At 33.4% G+C, this 18820-nt stretch overlaps 1 long non-coding RNA gene across 3 annotated transcripts; it reads left to right on the top strand.

Annotated features, from left to right (window-relative positions):
* The first annotated feature begins 1046 nt into the window (after nt 1–1046).
* LOC147394233 (uncharacterized) lies at nt 1047–15008 on the top strand. 3 transcript variants are annotated; one of them, XR_015181474.1, is made up of 7 exons: nt 1047–1309; nt 4391–4542; nt 5136–5169; nt 12718–12805; nt 13028–13088; nt 13198–13308; nt 14177–15008. It is a non-coding gene; the product is annotated as an uncharacterized LOC147394233 (long non-coding RNA). The 3 variants fall into 3 exon arrangements; XR_015181475.1 differs by lacking the exon at nt 13028–13088 and having other exon boundaries at nt 1049–1309; nt 12724–12805; XR_015181473.1 differs by lacking the exon at nt 13028–13088 and having other exon boundaries at nt 1052–1309.
* The last annotated feature ends 3812 nt before the right edge of the window (nt 15009–18820 follow it).

The raw sequence follows: 18820 nt of genomic DNA, 5'->3' as shown, positions 1-18820 counted from the left end.
TCATTCCAAAACTTCTAACCCATGTAGGACAAAAAACGTTTGTTAAAGTGTGTGGTAAAGCTTAGGGTGCTGAACATTTCCCATATATATATATATATGGGTCCCGTTCACCAACAAACATTTTGGCAAAACATTTTTCAAAACATGGGTTAGAGGTCATGGAATGGGTTGATTTTTGGTGAGGATGATCTCTATGGTGAGGATATCATCCTCACCAAAAATCAGCCCATTCCAAAACTTCTAGCCCCAGTTTATAAGTTGAAAAATTGTGGACCGTCCATTTTTTGTAAACCATTTTTGATGGGGTTAGAAGTTTTGGAATGGGCTGATTTTTGGTGATGATGATCTCCTCACCATAGAGATCATCCTCACCAAAAATCAGCCCATTCCAAAACCTCTAACCCATGTTTTGAAAAATGTTTTGCCAAAATGTTTGTTGCTGAACATTTCCCTATATATATATATATATATATATATATATATATATATATATATATATATATATATATAATATATATATATATAAGCAGATAAAATTATCCGCTGTTATAAACAGTTGCTGTAAATCAAAAATGTTGTAGTGAATTGATAAGTCGTCTCAAAGACACGGGTTTGTTCTAATTCTAAGGCATTTTTTTAAATCTCGTCCTAGATGACTCAAATAAATTGGGTATCTCGTTTAAAATGACTCGGTCTCGTTCATGGATGAAGCGACAAAATGAGTACATTAAAATCATGTATGTATATGAAGTGCAATCAGGAACCAATCGCAAGTATTGATTGATAAGATATAGAAAATAATATGACAAGTACAATTAATCAAACATTAAGTGAAGAACATAATGAATCAGTGCATATTGCTTATGGTAAAGGATGGGAAGTGTAAAATTTGGAAGGACTCTCACTATGTCATATTATGTTTTTCGCGATAATTGTACTAAAAATGACTAGTAAAGGCTATCATTAATTACGACAGTTTTTAGCAGTCATTTAACCGTCGTTTCTACTCACATATAGATTATTAGTTATATGAACAACACTATATCAAATCTCTCTCTATCTCACACACACACAGCTCGACCTGTATCTCTGTCTCTCGCTCTCTCGATCTCTTCTCCATCTCTCTCTCAAATCTCTCAATCACTCTCTCAATCACTCTCTCTATCTCTCTCTCTCGCTCTCGTTCTTTCGCATTCTCTCAAATTCTCTCAATCACACTCAATCTCTTTGTCTTTGTATCTATCTCTCGCACCTTTTTCTCTCCGCAACATCCAAGATCTATGGTTTTCTTCAAAAATCACTACTCTAGGTATGTTTCTCCTTAAAGATCTGCTAGAGTTTTATACATTTTTTTTTTGTCTGCCACTTAGTTTTTCTTTGAAATTCCTTTATGTAAACATAGTTTTTTCCTCAATTTATGAATTTAGTGGTTGTTCTCACCTTTTTCTCCTAATCTTTGAATTGAAGTGAGGGTTCAATCTTTTTAAGGTTATTATTTTTCCTAATTTCTTGAGACTCAGACTCAAAAGGCCTCGTGAGTTTAGAAAATTGTTCAAAGAAAGATCTATCATTTTCTTTACCATCTTTGATAAAGAGAGAGCACAAACCCTAACACCATGGATGGATCTTGGAGAAATCGCTGATCTTTGATCTCATTAGCAATCATTGTCTATAGTAAATGTTGTTGTTTTCTCAGATTTGATAGATCTAACTCCAATAGTTATGATTTTGAGTATCAATTTCATCATTTTTTATCTATTTATATTTCTTCCCTATTTTTCTTTGATGATAAATGTTCTCTTTAGGTCAGATAATCATGATAATAGATCTTTGATTTTTTATGAATATATTATAATAGGTTCCGACCATTTTTGAACTATATTAATCTGGAGTTCTTAGGAGCTCTCTTTGTGTTAAACTTGATCAGAGATCCATTATATAAAAATTCAATTATTTTAAGGTTTTTTTTAACTCCATTTCGGTTGTTATTTATATAATATTTGGAACAATGTAAGTTGGATGGATATGTACTATAACAATAGATATATGATATTCTTAGTTTGAAAGGTTCTCTGATAAATACACTGTATAGTATGACAGCATAGGTTACTTGATTGGAATTTTAATGGAATAAAGAATGTATTTGATGAGATTTGGAATATAGATTGATGAATTTGGAATTCTTGGGTTTGCATTGGGGATTGATTTGAGTTACATTTCATAACTTCAAAGCCAAGCTCCAGTCTATTTCAATAAAGATTCTGATTCTTTCCCCTTTTTTCCATTGCTGAATTTGGGATGTTAGTAATAGTGACTTAATATTTGACGTGCAAGTGGTGTTAGTGATGAAAATCTTTCCATCAATTTATCAAACCCTGATTTTGAATCAATTGTAAGTATTATTCCCTTGCAAGTTGTGTATTGTTCTTAATGGTAAGTGACAATTTCCTTCCAATATTACATAAGAACTAGAGCAACTAAAATTAGATGCTTTAATTATACCATCATGATCATTAGAACCTCATCCCAAAAATTTGGGGTCTATAAGCCTTCACCTAATCACTTTTGCATAGTATAATATATTGATGCATGATATGGTGAAGAATGGTAAGGGCAAAGTAAACTATTATACTTCTATGATGGCCATCATTTATTAGAGGACACTCTAGGAAAGCTCACAAAATTCATTTAATAATCAAAAGTTTTTTTTACATATTTTCATAACATCTATTTATAAGAAATGACTATTATGTTTTATGTTTTATGTTTTATATAAGTATACATACATGCTCTAATTAGTTTTGAGGCTGAATATTGAGTTAAATTTTAGTGTTTTGATCAATTAGGATCTTTACATTAAGTTTACTTTCTTTATATTGGTTTATATAATCTCCATAAATACCCGTTCATTTGATATGTGTGAACTTTTTCTATAGAGGAAAATTTAAAGAGGTTTGGAAGGATCCATGTAATCAAAGACAGAACTAGGTAGCTTTGAGTTGTAACTAAAGAGAGCTTCAGATTTAACTGCACTTAGCTGCAATTTACTCATGCTAAACTTTGAGAATGGATTTCAATTTTGGTACAAGAATGCACTAAAATGCACTAATAATGTTGTTTTGTTATTCTGTTTCATAGTTATTGATTGGTGTTTATATGATATTTCAATTTTTAGATCACTAAAGGGTTTGTTAATATTAATATTTTCGTTTAATGGCGGAATTGGTTGGGCTTTGATTGCACAGTTGCTATAATTGCTAAAACAATGTTTCCTACCATGACGACATTATTTCTAAAACATTTTAGGTAGCACCCTTACAATTTATTTTCTCCAAAATTTATGATATGATGTTGAATTGCCTTCTTTGGATTTTATTTTATTTTTTGATGGATAAGTTGGACTTGAACCCATGCCCACAAAGTTATTTTGCAATCTATCAAACCATCCGAATTATGGGTCTAAGCCCTTCTTTTAATTCAGAAATTTATATTACCCTTTGTTTACATATAGTGCATTATTCCGCCATTTATAGTATCACGAACAAAATCCTTTGTCAAGTTTTGCTCCATATATTTTTCTACTCCATTCATGTCATTTTACATCTTTGTTTTTCTCTTTTAGAGTCCCTCGACTTGCATCCAAACACTCATTTTCATTGATATTATTATGATATTCTTTCACATACACAAACCATATCAAACAATTTCCCCTTTTTCTATCTCATATTGGAGTTATTTATAAACTTCCTCGAATGCACTCATATTTATTATCATGTCTTTCTTAGTCTTAACGGTCATTCATCTCAACATCCTCATATCTACTCTAATTCATTATATAAATGTGTTATTTATTGTTAAACCAACATTTGAATTCATAAAGCATAAGTAGTTGTCTTGTATAATTTTTTTTCTTCCCTCCCCCCCACCCCCATCACATACACACACACATACACAAAAAAGATAAAGAAATACACAAACACTCTATTTTTTAGTTTTAAGGTATTTTCATCATAATTTCTATTGTCCTCAAGATTATTTCAATATCAACAGTTCACAGTGTGACAATAGAATAGTACTTTCCATTGGGATATGAAGAATAGTGAATTACTGGATTATTTTCTTTTGGTGGTGTGCATCTAATATAATTTTTTTTTTATGTTTTATGATGTTGATGTTTAATTGCCAGATTAATGAGTTGGTAACACTTATATATCACATTAGTTGTAGGATCATCATCATCGTGCCCATCATCCTTGATATGTCTATGGTTTGTCAAATGTGTTCTTTATTCTCAATTTTTTCTTAAATGTGTTTGTATATTCTTAAGGATAACATGTGCTTATTAATTTAACATTAAGGAATTGTTTCAAAGTCTTACACTTGAATCTAGGGCCCAAATCACGCTACGATAACAACTTGTGTTACCGAGGCACATTCTATTGGGGATGCTGCAAAGGTGATTTAGTTTGGAGATTTAGATGTTATGGTTGCTGGAGGAACATAGTCCAGCATAGATGTTTTATCAATAGCAGGATTTTCTAGGTAATGATCCTCACTTATTAATGAATATTAAAAGTTTTCAGCGTAAAAACTAACTTTCTGACTATCTTGCATCATCTAAACTATTTGTAGCATCTATGTTAGTTCTATTGTTCTTGCGATTTCTTTTTCCAAAATTACGCCTTCTACGGACTCTTCTTCTATCTTTAAATCCCCCCCTCCCCCATACACAAAAAAATAAAATAAAAAAGAAAATAAAAAAGGTATTATGTAGTTTTTCTGCATCAAGCATGAAAGTACTTTTTGTTAATAGGGTACTTTCTTCTTTTGATTGTTAACATGGTATCACCCAATAAGAAAACAAGATTAATAATGGATATAGCACTTGAAGGGAGAATCAACACTTGGAAGGGAAACATGATTACAAACAACGACGAACATCACAATACATCTTAAATGAGTCATTTCAAGATTTTCTTCTAGACTTTAATGAATCTAATCTCTATGATGGGCTTAACTAACAATGGCATATGTTATAGTCAGACATGCAAAGAGAACATTTTAGCTTTTAATATATTTTCTTGTATTTTCCCTTTCTATCTTTTCCTTCCCTTTAACATATTTTTAATTTACAGGATAGGTGAAGGTTCTGCTGTCATGGTTTTGGAGGTGAGTCTATACAATTCTTTCTCTAGTTAGTTCAATGGAACCAGTCTTTCATTTACTTTAACATAATTTTGATCAATGTGTATGCATTTTGTCCAATAATGTCCAGACCAAACACCGTAGCGATTTGTTTATAGCTTAATTGTTCACTCTTGACTTGTATTATCTGAAGTTAAAGATACTAAATTTTCTTTTGAACAATCATATTATACTCTTATTTCATGGGTTTTGTTTTTCCCCCTTCCCTTTAATTAGTTTGTCTTTCTAATTGAATAATGCTTGTTTATAACTAGGTGTGATTCAGGTCTTATTTAGCATCTCCATATTGTAGGTCACCTCTTTGTGATAAGTTCACTTGATAATATCTTTCTTTTTTGATACATAGGAGCTAGTGCATGCACAAGAACAAAGGGCAAAAATTTATGCTGAAGTTCAAGGCTATAGAATATCAAGTTTTCTTTTTGGATTTGGATATGACTATAATTATGCTATTATTTTCTAGATTGGTTTCTTACAAGATATTAACATCTTTTTAGGTGATGCGCATCACATAACTCAGCCACACTTTGATGGTAGATGTGTTATTTTGGTCATGTCACATGTAATAAAACAAATTAGTTGACACGTGTCTTCGAAGTTTGAACTAGTTGCTTCTAATACCATGATTACTATATTTAACACTATTTTGAATTCATTTTATGCACATTTACAAATAGTGTGCAAGGGAGGTTGCCTAATGTGGCGCCCCGCCAAACGCTAACACAAATCCCAAGGCCCAATCCCGAGGTACTAGGTGGCACCTCGAAATTTCGGCATGGTCTCCTCTGTTTATGTTAGCGTTTCACGGAACTCAAACCTGATAAACCAATTTATAACAAAACCTGTATATAAAAATGTAGATACAGGAAAATAACAGCGGAAGACTAATTACATCTAATATGTAAATAGATCAGAGTGCGGAAGATTTAATCATATACAGGCTTGCAAACTACTCTCACTCTAACATAGGCCTAAACTCTCAATCCAAAAACTACATACATCCTGGATGAAACTGGCAATTCTAAGGGATGTGGCCCTAGTGCTCACCAGGCAATAAACTCTGATCGTCGATCTGACCGACCAGATACTCCTCGAATACTGACTCTACGCCTGTCTCGGTAGCTGCAAGTGCTGAAACTAAAAAAATAGGAAGGAAAGGGTGAGTAACGAAAGTTACCCAGCAAGTCCACAGCCAATTCCTACTAATAACCCTTCCTAAGCATGATCGAATAAAGCATACTGAACATTTTAATACATGCAAGGTTTTACAAGATAAAATACGATCAACTGGTACATATAGCCAGGGATGAGCAACTAAACAGTTTAAAAATTACACATAACATCAATTATCCATACTCACAATACATTTTTCATTTTATGCAAATAATGTTGACAACATTAAAATAATAGACATGCTTCTCAGTTTGTAATTCGAAATATAACAACAGATACATAATACAAGTGGTGGAGTATTGGAATTAAAGAGTTGGGATCACGACTGGATCGCTCCCAGTCAGGACATGATATTCCTCAATAACATCGTAGTTCCTGATTTTGTGGCTGGTCGTGTTTACCACGCTTGCGGAACCATTTATCCGGCTCAGGCTGGCCGTTTGACGTGACCGTAAGCAATGGGTCTCTTTTCGATGTGTCAGAACGTTCGACTACTACTAGATTGTTAGTGATCACTGACTAATCAACTTCGTCTATGCCTATCAGGCGTGCATATGATTCCCAAAGGACACTCCACTCGTATACGACCACCTTTACAAAACACGTTCACTGGTAAAGATAAGAAAGGAATGGACCCGGATTCCAGTTGTGACTCCACTCTCATACGCGTCCCATACCACGTATGAGTTTGGTGGTCCCTACCGTACATCCCAGGATAGTGTACCCCTCCGGATGATGTGACACACTATCCCTTCAGGCATTCACAAACCCTTTAACAGCTCACAAAGTAGCTACGTACATATATGATTTTTCATTTAAAACAAAAGAGAGAAATTAACAGAACAGGGTTGAGAACGGATATCCAGTTCCTACCATGCAACTGTGGCCACCCGGCCTAAAATAAATAACAGTACTCAGCGCAAGCGCTAACATAATCGGAAATAAACATGCAACCCTTTCATTAATAACCTGGATATCCTTTCACCAACCTACATACAACATACAATGTAAAATGCAGACATCACCCCTCGGGCGTGATTCTGCCATTTTACCGTTCATTCCCTTTTCCCATTCTCTCAACATTCTCATTTTTCATCCTTTCAAATCAACCATTCATTTTCAATCTTTCAAAGTCATTCTTTTGGTCTTTCCATTGAAAACCACCGAAGTTTATTCAAAAACAAGGTCCCAGCGATGCTTGGGACCAAAGCTGTTAAAAATAGAGAAAGCTGGTGAAAATTTGGCTAAGTGTCAGAAACTCAATTTTTCAAAGTTTTCGAAATTGAAAACGGGTTTTTCGAAATGAAAGTCTCGATCATGAGATTCGACACCATATAGTTTTTGTAATCTAATTCAAAGAAACGCGAAAGTTATTTCATTTTGAAAACTTGCCGAAAACGTCAAAAATTACGTTTTGTTCTTGAAACCAAAATTCGGATTTTGATCCTTTGAGATTTGGATCTTAAAACCATTCCCATTGTTCCGAAATGGGGGGTAAAACCTTAATTTCATTAAAGAACTTAAAGTAAATGGAAAGTAAAAATTAAAGAGGACATTTACTTTAATGTTTTTAATGAAATGAAGGGTGAGAAATAGTGTATAAGGTGTGAGGAAGTCAGGCCAAGAGTCAGAGTCTGTTTCTGACTCAGAACAGTGCTGTCGGTGGCAGAAACCAGATTCTGTCGGTGGAACCGACAGATTGGTCTTCGGCAGATGTCGGTGGGACCGACGGTCCTGCCGACAGCATAAAATTTCATCGCGTTATTTGGTTTCGTCGGTGGCAGAAACCTCATTCTGTCGGTGGGACCGACAGAATGCCTTCGGTAGGTGCCGGTGGCACCGACCCTACCCGCCTACAACCTGAACCTCACTCGCGATTTTTGGGTTTTTCGATCCCTTTTTCGATTTCCTTTTCCATTCTTCGAACCATTCTACCCACCCACGATTTTGTTATCAAAATTCGATCAAACATAAGCAAAACACCTACTTCTACCATGAATTTGAAATCGAACAACAACTTTCTACGATTTAAATGCAAATAATAAGTTTTGTTTTAAAACCCTAAATGCACATTTCGGAAATCTAAAGCTACCAATAAGAATTGGAAGTCCCTTACTTGGTTGTGGACGCCAATGGTGATGAATCAACACTAAGGATCAATGTTAGGCAGCTCGAAGTTCCGCAAGTGGTTGAACTCGGGTGCCAACGGAGTGGTTGGTTGTGAAACTCTCTTTGAAGGTGTTATCCCCGCTTCCTAATGACCAACAACGACTCTCCTACGATTTGGATGAGGTTCCAAGTGATTATACAAAAATTCACTTGCTGATTCTTGTGGGAGACCAAGAGAAAGAAGAGGAAATGGAGGTTGGATGGGGTGAGGACGTAGAGCTCGACAACGCCGACGACTTTGCCTTCTTCGTCGAGGTTCAACACGGACTTGATTGGGATAGATCTTGATAGGAATGGGTTCAAACCCTAGGTCTAGAAAATGGCTGAGTTGGGTTCTTTGGAGAGGAATGAAAAAGTGAAAGGAAATAAAAGAATGTGAGTTTTCTTTTATAAGAGGGCTGAGGGTATACTTGTAATTTCCCCATCATTTCTAGTTTCGATCATAACTTAACTATTCGGACTCGGAAAACGACAAACGAATATACCATTTCGAATAATTTTTCGATTCGGATCTAATGGTATCATCAAATCTTTTTGATTCTCGCTCTAACGGAATTCCACTGTCTTGGGTCTCACTTAACACGAAATTCGAGGATTCTATAACTTCTCTATCCGAATTCGAATTCGGACTTGCTTACAGGCTAATGTATATATTTCGATCCTTTTGAATCTAATGGCGAAGTTGATTTTCCTCGAAATTAATCATAACAAGATCCGAGTATTTTACTCTAAGTTTCTCCTTCGATATTTTCTTCCAAATCTCACCATTTAATTTCCTCGAGATATGAGTTGAAAATCCGGGGTGTTACACCTAATGTGTTTTGAGTTTTTAGGCTAGAGGGAAAATCTGAGCTACTTGTCCTACAAACCCCAAGGATCATATATCATTGCGTACAGTTCCTTGTGACTCATATGTAGGACATTTTCTATGCAAAATATTAATATGTTGATTATCTTGATCATCTGAATTGCTACATTTTTTTGGATGGTCAGAGAAAAGAAAGGAAAAATAAAATAATAAGCTGATAAAATTTCACAAACTTACAATCACAGTGCAAAGTTTGTTCCATTTTCAAAAAATTTCGGAGAAGCATTCCAGTTTTGACCGAGACCAAAAGAAAAAAAGTGACCCCGAACATTCAATGTTTAGGACTGACCTAAAAATTTCCTTAAAATGAGACTTTGAACCTTACTCACAATTCAATCGCATTTTATTTTGCTCTAGTACTCATTCAGTCGCATTTTCTTATGTCTAAAATGGCATTTCAACATGTTGAAATGAGAAAAACAATTTTTTGTAGATTATAGAATTACAAATGTTAGAGATGTCTAGATGGGTAGGGATGTGTGCATATGTGTGGTGCAGGGCATATGTGTGTTTGGGAGGGAAGATTTGTAAAACCCCAAATTTTTAAGTCGTATCTCGAGGAAAAAATAAATAGTGGAATTTTAAGAAAATCTTGAAAGTGGGACTTAGGGGTAAAATTTTATGATGTTTCTGATCATTTTTAATGGAATCTGACCTCACCATTAGATTCAAAATGATTGAAAGACATAGTTTAGTCTGTAAGCACGCTCAAATGCGAGTCTGAATATAAAAGTTACAAAATCCTCGATTATCGGGTCGGACCAGGCTAAAATAGTGACTTGTTGGTAGATAAATAATTATTAAGATTCGATCATACCATTGGGTTCGTAACAAAAAATTATTGAACATGGACTATTTATTTGTCATTTTTGGAGATCAGGAAGTCGAATTATCATCAAAACGAAAACGACATCAAGTTTAGGGGTCACCTCAGGCCAAAAATATAAATTTTTTATGGAGATATAATTTGTAGAAATTGACTATACCATTAGATCCGGAACGAAAAATTAGACGAAATAGAGTATTCATTTGTCAGTTTTGGAGTCCGGACGGTCAAGTTATCATCGATTGAAATAATAGGCGAAATACCGATTTCGTCCCAAAGTTTATATAAATAAAATTTTATTTTTTTTAATATTTTTTTTTAATCACCATCTTCCCAAACCTGTCCAAAGCCGCGATAATTAACGAAATTCTTTTATTTTTTTAACTGATCTTCAACCTCAGATCTCTCGCAAACGGGTTCACCGTCGACGACCGACGCAGAAGAGAGAAACGTTCGCAGCCTCGACTTCTACAAAACTCACCCAACCATTCTTCGTTTCACTTTCTATTTCATCCAATATCGTCAAAAATCAGTCGTATTTGTATACGAAAATTTCGAAACTTTAACCTCAGATTTCGTCTGTTTCGGGGTCAAGCCGTCTTCCGACGCAGAAGGGAGAAACGTCCGCAACCTCATTCTCTATATAACCCATCCAAATTCCTTCCATTCTCTCGTCTTTTTCACCTCGTATCGTTGAAAATCAACCGTACATATATACGAAGATTTCGTAACTTTAACCTCGGATTTCATCCGTTTCGGGGTCAAACCGTCTTTCACCGTAGAAGGGAGAAGAGACGAGCACATCAAGATCTTCAAAACCACCAGGCCGATTTTGAAAATCAGCCGCTTCAAATTTTGGTCCGTCTCGATTTTCGTGCCAATCGCCTTGATTTCCGCGCACGTGCTTTGATCCTTTCGCCTAGAGATTGTAAGGAACTCTAAATTTCTATTAGTAATCGTAGATTGTGAAAATTACATTAGGATTTTATTTAAAATTTGTGGTGAGTTTCCAAAATATAGAATTCTTTTGTTATTTAAAAATTCAAGCTAGAAATTGCATGTTTGATATGTTTAATTGTATTTTTTAACAAATTGTACGTGGATAAGATATTTTATCGTGTTATTTCTGTCAGTTGGGTCTTGTGCACTGCTCGGATCCCGTTTTGATATGAAATTTGTATTTTTTTTATTATTGATAGAAATAAATTCTATAGTTGAAAATGTGATTTAATATTCAATGAACTCATATTGAGTTGATGAATATCAGAAAATGGATATTTTATGAAGAGATTGAAAACTGTAAAAATCGGAAAAAGGGAAAAAGGGTATGAAACGGTAAAATGTCAGAGTCACACCCGAGGGGTGATGTCTGCATTTTACGTTGTTGTGTTGTGTGTAGGTTGGTGAACAGATATCCAGGGATAATATTATTGGTTGCATGTTTATTTAAATTTCTGTTAGCGCGAGGCGCTGTTTACGTTTCCGTTATGTTATTTATTTTAGGCCGGGTGGCCACACTTGCATGGTAGGAAACTGGATATCTATTCTCAACCTTGTATTGTTAATTTCTCTTTTGTTTTCAAATGAAAATAATATATCTATATATATATATCTATATATATATATATATATATATGTATAACTATTTTGTGAGCTGTTAAAGAGTTTGTGAATGCCTGAAGGGATAGTGTGTCATATCATCCGGAGTGGTGTACTATCCTGGGATGTACGGTAAGGCCCACCAAGCTCATACGTGGTATGGGACGCATATGAGAGTGGAGTCACAACTGGAATCCGGGTTATTCCTCTCTATCTTTACCAGTGAATTTGTAATATAAAGGTGATCGTATACGAATAGTTTGTATATTTGGGAATCACATGCATGCCTGATAGGCATAGACGAAGATGATTAGTCAGTGATCACTAACAATTTATAGTAGTCGAACGTTCTGACACATCGAAAAGAGACCCATTACTTACGGTTATGTCAAACAGCCAGCCTGAACCGGATAAATGGTCAACCAAACGTAGTAAGTGCAGCGACCGACCACAAAATCAGGAACTAAAAATCAGAGAAGAATTATAACATCATGTCCCGACTGAGAGCGATCCAGTCTTGAATCCCAACTCTCTAATTACAATACTCCACCATTGTGTATTATGTATATGTTGCTTTACTTTGATATATAAAATGAAATGCATGTTTAATGTTTCCATTTGATAAATTAGATTTGTACATAAAGAAAATGGTATAGTGAGTACTGTTGATTGATGTAATGTCAGTTTTAAAATGTTTAGTTGTTCATCCCTGACTATATGTACTAGTTAATCGTAGTTTCTTCTGTAAAATGTTGTATATTTTAAAATGATTTAGTATGTTTATTCGTTCATGTTAGAAGAGGTTATTAGCAGAAATTGTGTTATTCCTTACTGGGTAACCATTGTTACTCACCCTTTCCTTCTCCATTTTTTTTAGTTTTAGATCCAAAGCTTCGCAAGGCAGGTGTAGAACCTGAGTGAGAATCATCTGGTGGGTCAGATAGACAGCCAGAGTCTGTCACTTGGTGAGTATTAGGGTTATACCCCCTAATGATATCGAATTGTCCAAAAGTATTATAGATTTTGTTATGAGCATTAGGACTTTTGTTAGAGTGAGAAATAATTGTATAATCATGTATTCTGGTTATTCTTCCGCACTCTGATCTTTCGTACGTTATTAAACGTATATAGACTGCTGCTAGTATTATATTTTGTATATGTATATAAGATTGTATGTCGTTTATCAGGTGCAGGTTAAACGCCTTGGAATACTAACATAAACAGAGGAGACCATGCCGAAATTTCGAGGTGCCACCTAGTACCTCGAGATCTGACATGGGAATTTGTGTTAGCGATTGGCGAGGCGCCACAAAATTATTATCTTGAATTCTATAATCTTTTTTCATCCTTCTTTCAGGTGTGGCTTGATCTACATCCAAGGAGACGTTATGGAAGATCTGGTCCCTGAATACAAGATGCATAGGACATATTATATTATAGTATATACAATTGCACTAATGGTGCCTTTGTAAGTCCCTAACTTCTTGACTTATTACTTAGTAATCTTAGATTTCTTGTGCATTTATTCATATGAAGGCATGCTATCTACCCAATTCCTAAAACAAATGCAATGTATAGCAATCAAATGTTGTCATGTCATCCATCTTGTCAACTTGTTGAATGCATGTGTTGGTTGTGACTATCTTCCAAGTAAACAAGCCTAAGTAAGAGAACAATATTATCTTTTCAACTGTACATAATGACTAGAAGAGTTGTTGCTTAGTAAAAAAAAGTTTGGAAAAAGATTCTATAGATCAAAACAAAATTTTAAATTCTACTGATAAATGATTCTAGATATCTCCAATCTCGACTTGGTGAAGTATTTCAAAAACTTGTTGACTTAGTCAAGTTCCATAGTCTTGTAAAAGTGTTATCTAATTATATAAATTGATTTTAAAAATATTAATAGCATTCTATGCATTTATTGTCATAACTGCTAGTATTTATAGTAGGAACACATTCTAAAAGTCATGTTAATAGCCAAGGATTTTTAGAGACGTCCCCGCACCTTATGCAAGAAACAAATATCACATCAAAGTGTCTTAGACTTAGAATCTAAATACCTTCTGAAAGGGACTTCGTAGGTTGTGACTTATGATTGATGTTCATTGATGCTTGAGCTCCGAACATTTTGAATATCAATCAGATTACTACTACATTTACATCAAAAATAATTTAATTTAACTTGTAAACTTTTGCCATCAATTTATTGTTGTAGTCTCTTTCCATTTTGGGACAGCTTATTTGTTGGAATGTGCATGTATTGTTTAGACGGTTATTCTTTTGCTTTGTTTTCTCATATATGTCAACTAAAGGTTTCGTTTCATCTTTGTCAGGTAAAAACTGGATAAAATCAATGATTCTTACAGCATCACTTTTCCCATTTATGTGCCTTAGATTAAATTCATATTAAACACAATTGATATATTCAACAGATCTCTAACAACTATCTCCTTCGATACAGTGGTAGTTATGGTACAGATAGACAAAAAATGGGACAACTCTAACATGGGATGATGCACCACACACGAGCATGCATCATTTTGAACACAAATCCTACAATCTCATAACTTGAAACTGTCACTTATGTTGCAAATTGTCTGAGCAAGCTTTGTTATGGTGGGTGCCTTAAGTGTAATATGGTCAATGTGGTCATTCTGATTCTACTAAAGGGACATTGGGTTGACATCATGTTAGTTGTGCCAAGGGTCTATTAAAGTGTTAAACTTATCATGAAAACTATTTTTTTTTACTTGAAAGAAATCTGAAACATTAAGTGAGAGTGGTGAATAGGACCATTTTATATCCATGATATATCAACTTAGTAGCATACATGATATAGATGAGGTCTTCCATTTCATGGCCCACACATAAAGAAAGGTACGATGATTGTGCTTGTTTATGATGGATAGGGTTAAACGACTAATAAAAAGTAATTTTTTTTAATTATAAATCCAGAAAAAATTTATTTTTTATTATAAATCTAGAAAAAATGACTGTCTAAAATAGTCATTTTTTTCGACTGTTTTGGTCAGTCGTAATTAAAAAACCACTACTTTGAAAATGACTGCTTTTGTGATGGTAAGAACATTCATTTTTTGTGCATTATGACGTAATGTATAATCATATATTATTTTACTAGAGTTTTTTATGAGTTACTTTATTACTTTGTAGGGCTAGCAATGGGGCGGTTTAGGTTGAGTTTGGTTGAACCCTAACTTAGCCCTAAAGAGATGGACTTTACCTAGACCAACCATATGCTCGCATCGGGCTCTCTCCAATCGTAGTCTCTCAATGTAATGTTTTGAACATTTATCCTGCATCTCGTGGTAATTAATTTTTTTTATATTATGTGTATCTTAAAAATTTTAGTTAGTATTATAATAGTCTTGTAGAAGGTTTAGGGGAATAAGTTTAGAACATTTGAAAAACATAATTTAGGTTCTAAATATATGAGAATCGAAGCTCAAACGAAAAATTCGTATATGCATCGATAAATATGCAAATAACCCATTAAAATGAGTTTTTTATATAATTCGTTTCAACAAAATTCGAGGATAATATTAGATTCATATCGAAAAATTATCTTAAATAGACTATAAGTTTGCAATGTGTGATTGATTCTAAATCTTTTTATTATGTGCTAGCAAATGTACAACCTAAAGTCAAAGGCACCATAGTGCTCAAGGTTGTTTAAGCGAGTATCGAGTGAGGCGCTAACATTTTTTTTTGTTATATGTTGTTGTTCCAATTACTAATTAATAAAAGAAAGTTAGGACCGATTGAAAAAATGGCAGTGGGAAAAGTTCTTTACCCTAGGAAGAAATGTTAGAATTCATCTTTGAGGGACTACAAGGACGAGTAGGACATCATATCTATCTATCCGTCCTCCCACGCTATGAGTTTTATACTTTAATTGACTTCGACGAAGGTAATAAAAGATTATCTATACTCCCCTCAAAGGTGAAACAGAGCTGGAATGAGGCCCTCAAGGACCGGGGGGCTTGATACGTTACATTTTAAACAAGTAGAAGTATACAGAATAGTCAAGAAATTAGAGTATCGAGTGTTAAATTATTAACAAAAGAAAATAATTGCATAAATAATCATTTCGTCCCTAGTATCATATAAATACTAAACTTAAAAGAAAAACTCATATTTCATCTTCTTTCTATTTCAATGTAAGTTACCCAAACTTTAGACCATCAAGCGATGATTCGAACATGTTAGAGCGCGAACCAAGAGTCTGCGAAGAAAAAAAAATGCTTTGCTTTGTTAGGATCGTTGATTTAAGTCGATTTTGTTGGGAACAAAATCTAAATTTGATATTTTGAGCAAGAAGCATTGTTGGGTTTTGATCTTAATAAAAAAGCACCGAAGGAGATGCAAAATAAGTAAAAAATCTTTCCTTCTACCTTTTAACTACTAGTTTTGTACGAAACATAAATTTATCAAAGGTATTTTGTTGGGATTTCTTATTTAGGGTTGATTCACTTCAAATCATTCGTGTTTAGATATTTGATTCTATATATTTACTTCTATTTATGTTATTTAAAATTTTTAGGAAAGAAAATAGGATAAATACGTCACTACTTTATAATTTGATAAATAACATACATCGATGAATAAGGTCTTAATACTAAGTTCTAATTAGATAAAAGCTTTGTGGAAATATCGCAAAAACACAACAAGGAATAAAAAGTAGATATGTATAAATCAATCTAAATATTAATTGTGAGGACTATTTAAAGGATTAAATACATACTTATTCTTTGATTGATGTACGTTTTAATTTTTAGAACGAATTCCCTTTAGTGGAAGAGGTTGTAATGTTTTAAACATTTATTACGCATCCCCAAGGTAATTAAATTTTTATATATTATGCGTATCTTAAAAGAATTTAGTTAATATTAGAATTGATATTGGAAAAAGATTTAGGAGAATAAGTTTAGAAAATATAGTTCAGATTAATATATGAAAATCGAAGTTCAAATGAAAAAATTAGTATATGTATCAACAAGAGTGTAAATAACCCATTAAATATGAATTTTTCATAGATTTAGTTCAAAAAAATCTAAGGATATTGTTCGACTTGTATAAAAAAATTATCCAAAATGGAAGTTTGAGTAAATTGGAGTCTCGAGCATTAAGTTATTAACAAAAGAAAATAATTATATAAATGATCATTTTATCCCTAATTTCATATAAATACCAAACTTAGAAGAGAATCTCGGATTTCTTCTTTTTTATGCTTCAATGTAAGTTTTCCAAATCCTAAACCTTCAAACGATAATTCGATCACCTTAGAGTAAGAACCAAGATTCTATAGAGAAGACAAAATTTCGTCTCGTCGAAATCTTCGAATTAAACCAAATATGGGAATAAAATCTAAGTTTGAGGTTACGAGTAAGGAGCATTATTGGGATTCAATATTAACGAGATTGCACCAAAAGAGATGTAAAACAAGTAGGAAATCTTCCCTTCTACCTTTTAGTTACTAGTTTTTTAAGAAATATAATTTTATTAAAAGTGTTTTATTGGACTTTTTTATTTAAGATTGATTCACTTTAAATCATATATGTTTAGATATTTGATTCTATAGATTTACTTCTATTTATGTTAAATAAATTATTTTTACATTACCTTAAATATTTAAGGAAAGAAAATAGGATAAATAAGTTTTTGACAAAGTTTTTTGAAAAAATCCGAAAAGAAATTTCAAAGAACGCATGTCTCACTCCTTCGATTATTATAACAGAGATCTTTGATCACTATTTTTGTGTCAGGTACATTTTCAACATAATGTTAACACACATTCCAGCATATTGTGAGATACATTTCAGTCGGATGAATGGTCATCCAACTGTGGTAGCATTGATTGACCACAAAATCAGATGAAAACGATGGAGTTTCACACCAAAGATTAGTATTAGAATATTGATTTTCCAGAGATGAAGCAGTTATATCAACGTGTTCCTAAAGTCTATTATCGATTACACTACAGTGTTTGTATTATGCATTTTCTTTATTATGTGATGATATATAAATGTTTTTAAAATTTTGAAGGTATGTAGATTATTTTTATGATAGAAATGATAGATTAATAATATTACAACTGCTTACTTTTATTCAATTAGTCATTATTTGAATGTTATATGTAGACACCCCAATTTGAATAGGCCTCACTCTAAAAGAACCCTAAAATCGTATTCTGTCAACAAGTCTGAGGGCTCAAATCTTCATAAACTAAATATTTTTGTTATGGATCCACAATAAAGCCTATCTAACTTTTAAACCCAATCATCTTCACTACAACCTACCATCAAGCCCTAAGCCCATTGCAAGCCCATTAACCCATCCAACTCCTAAAAAATCTCTCAACCTAACCCTAGTCAATTCCTTAATTTCCATCCTAACCCTAACCCCAATTTTAACTACCCAATCCTAAACCCAACATATACAAAAGTCCATTCTAAAGCAAACATATACTTAAGCCCAAAATCATATCTATATCCATAACTCAATCAATCAACACAAATAATCAATGATCATCAAGATGGATACTTGTCACCATCACAACCCACCTTCCAAAATTAATTTACCCAATTTTATCATTATCTTAAAAAAGATAATCAACCCACACCCCATATCATAACCCACCTTTATCATTTTCTCCAAACTTTCATCACAAGCAATCCACACGTGCCTTATCCTTAATCTCCTCACCTAATCTACCATAAAGTTACACATGTCTACCCTTTTAGGATACATGTCAAAATATCCTTCACCCTTCCAAAATTAAAATACCTACCTCCCATACATAATCATTCTTTTAACCCAATACTCACACCCCTTAACCTTATCTAACACTCAACTTGTATGGGTTAAATAACCCAAATTAACCCGTTTTTACCAAATTTTCCCTTCCCTAACCACAAATTCTCTACTCCTCATATCATTTTCTATCATTTCCTATTTTC

Source organism: Akebia trifoliata, chromosome 9, assembly GCF_017979445.1.
Source record: "Akebia trifoliata isolate Shusen 1 chromosome 9, ASM1797944v1, whole genome shotgun sequence".
NCBI lineage: Eukaryota > Viridiplantae > Streptophyta > Magnoliopsida > Ranunculales > Lardizabalaceae > Akebia > Akebia trifoliata.
This window is presented reverse-complemented; position numbering and strand designations above follow the sequence as displayed.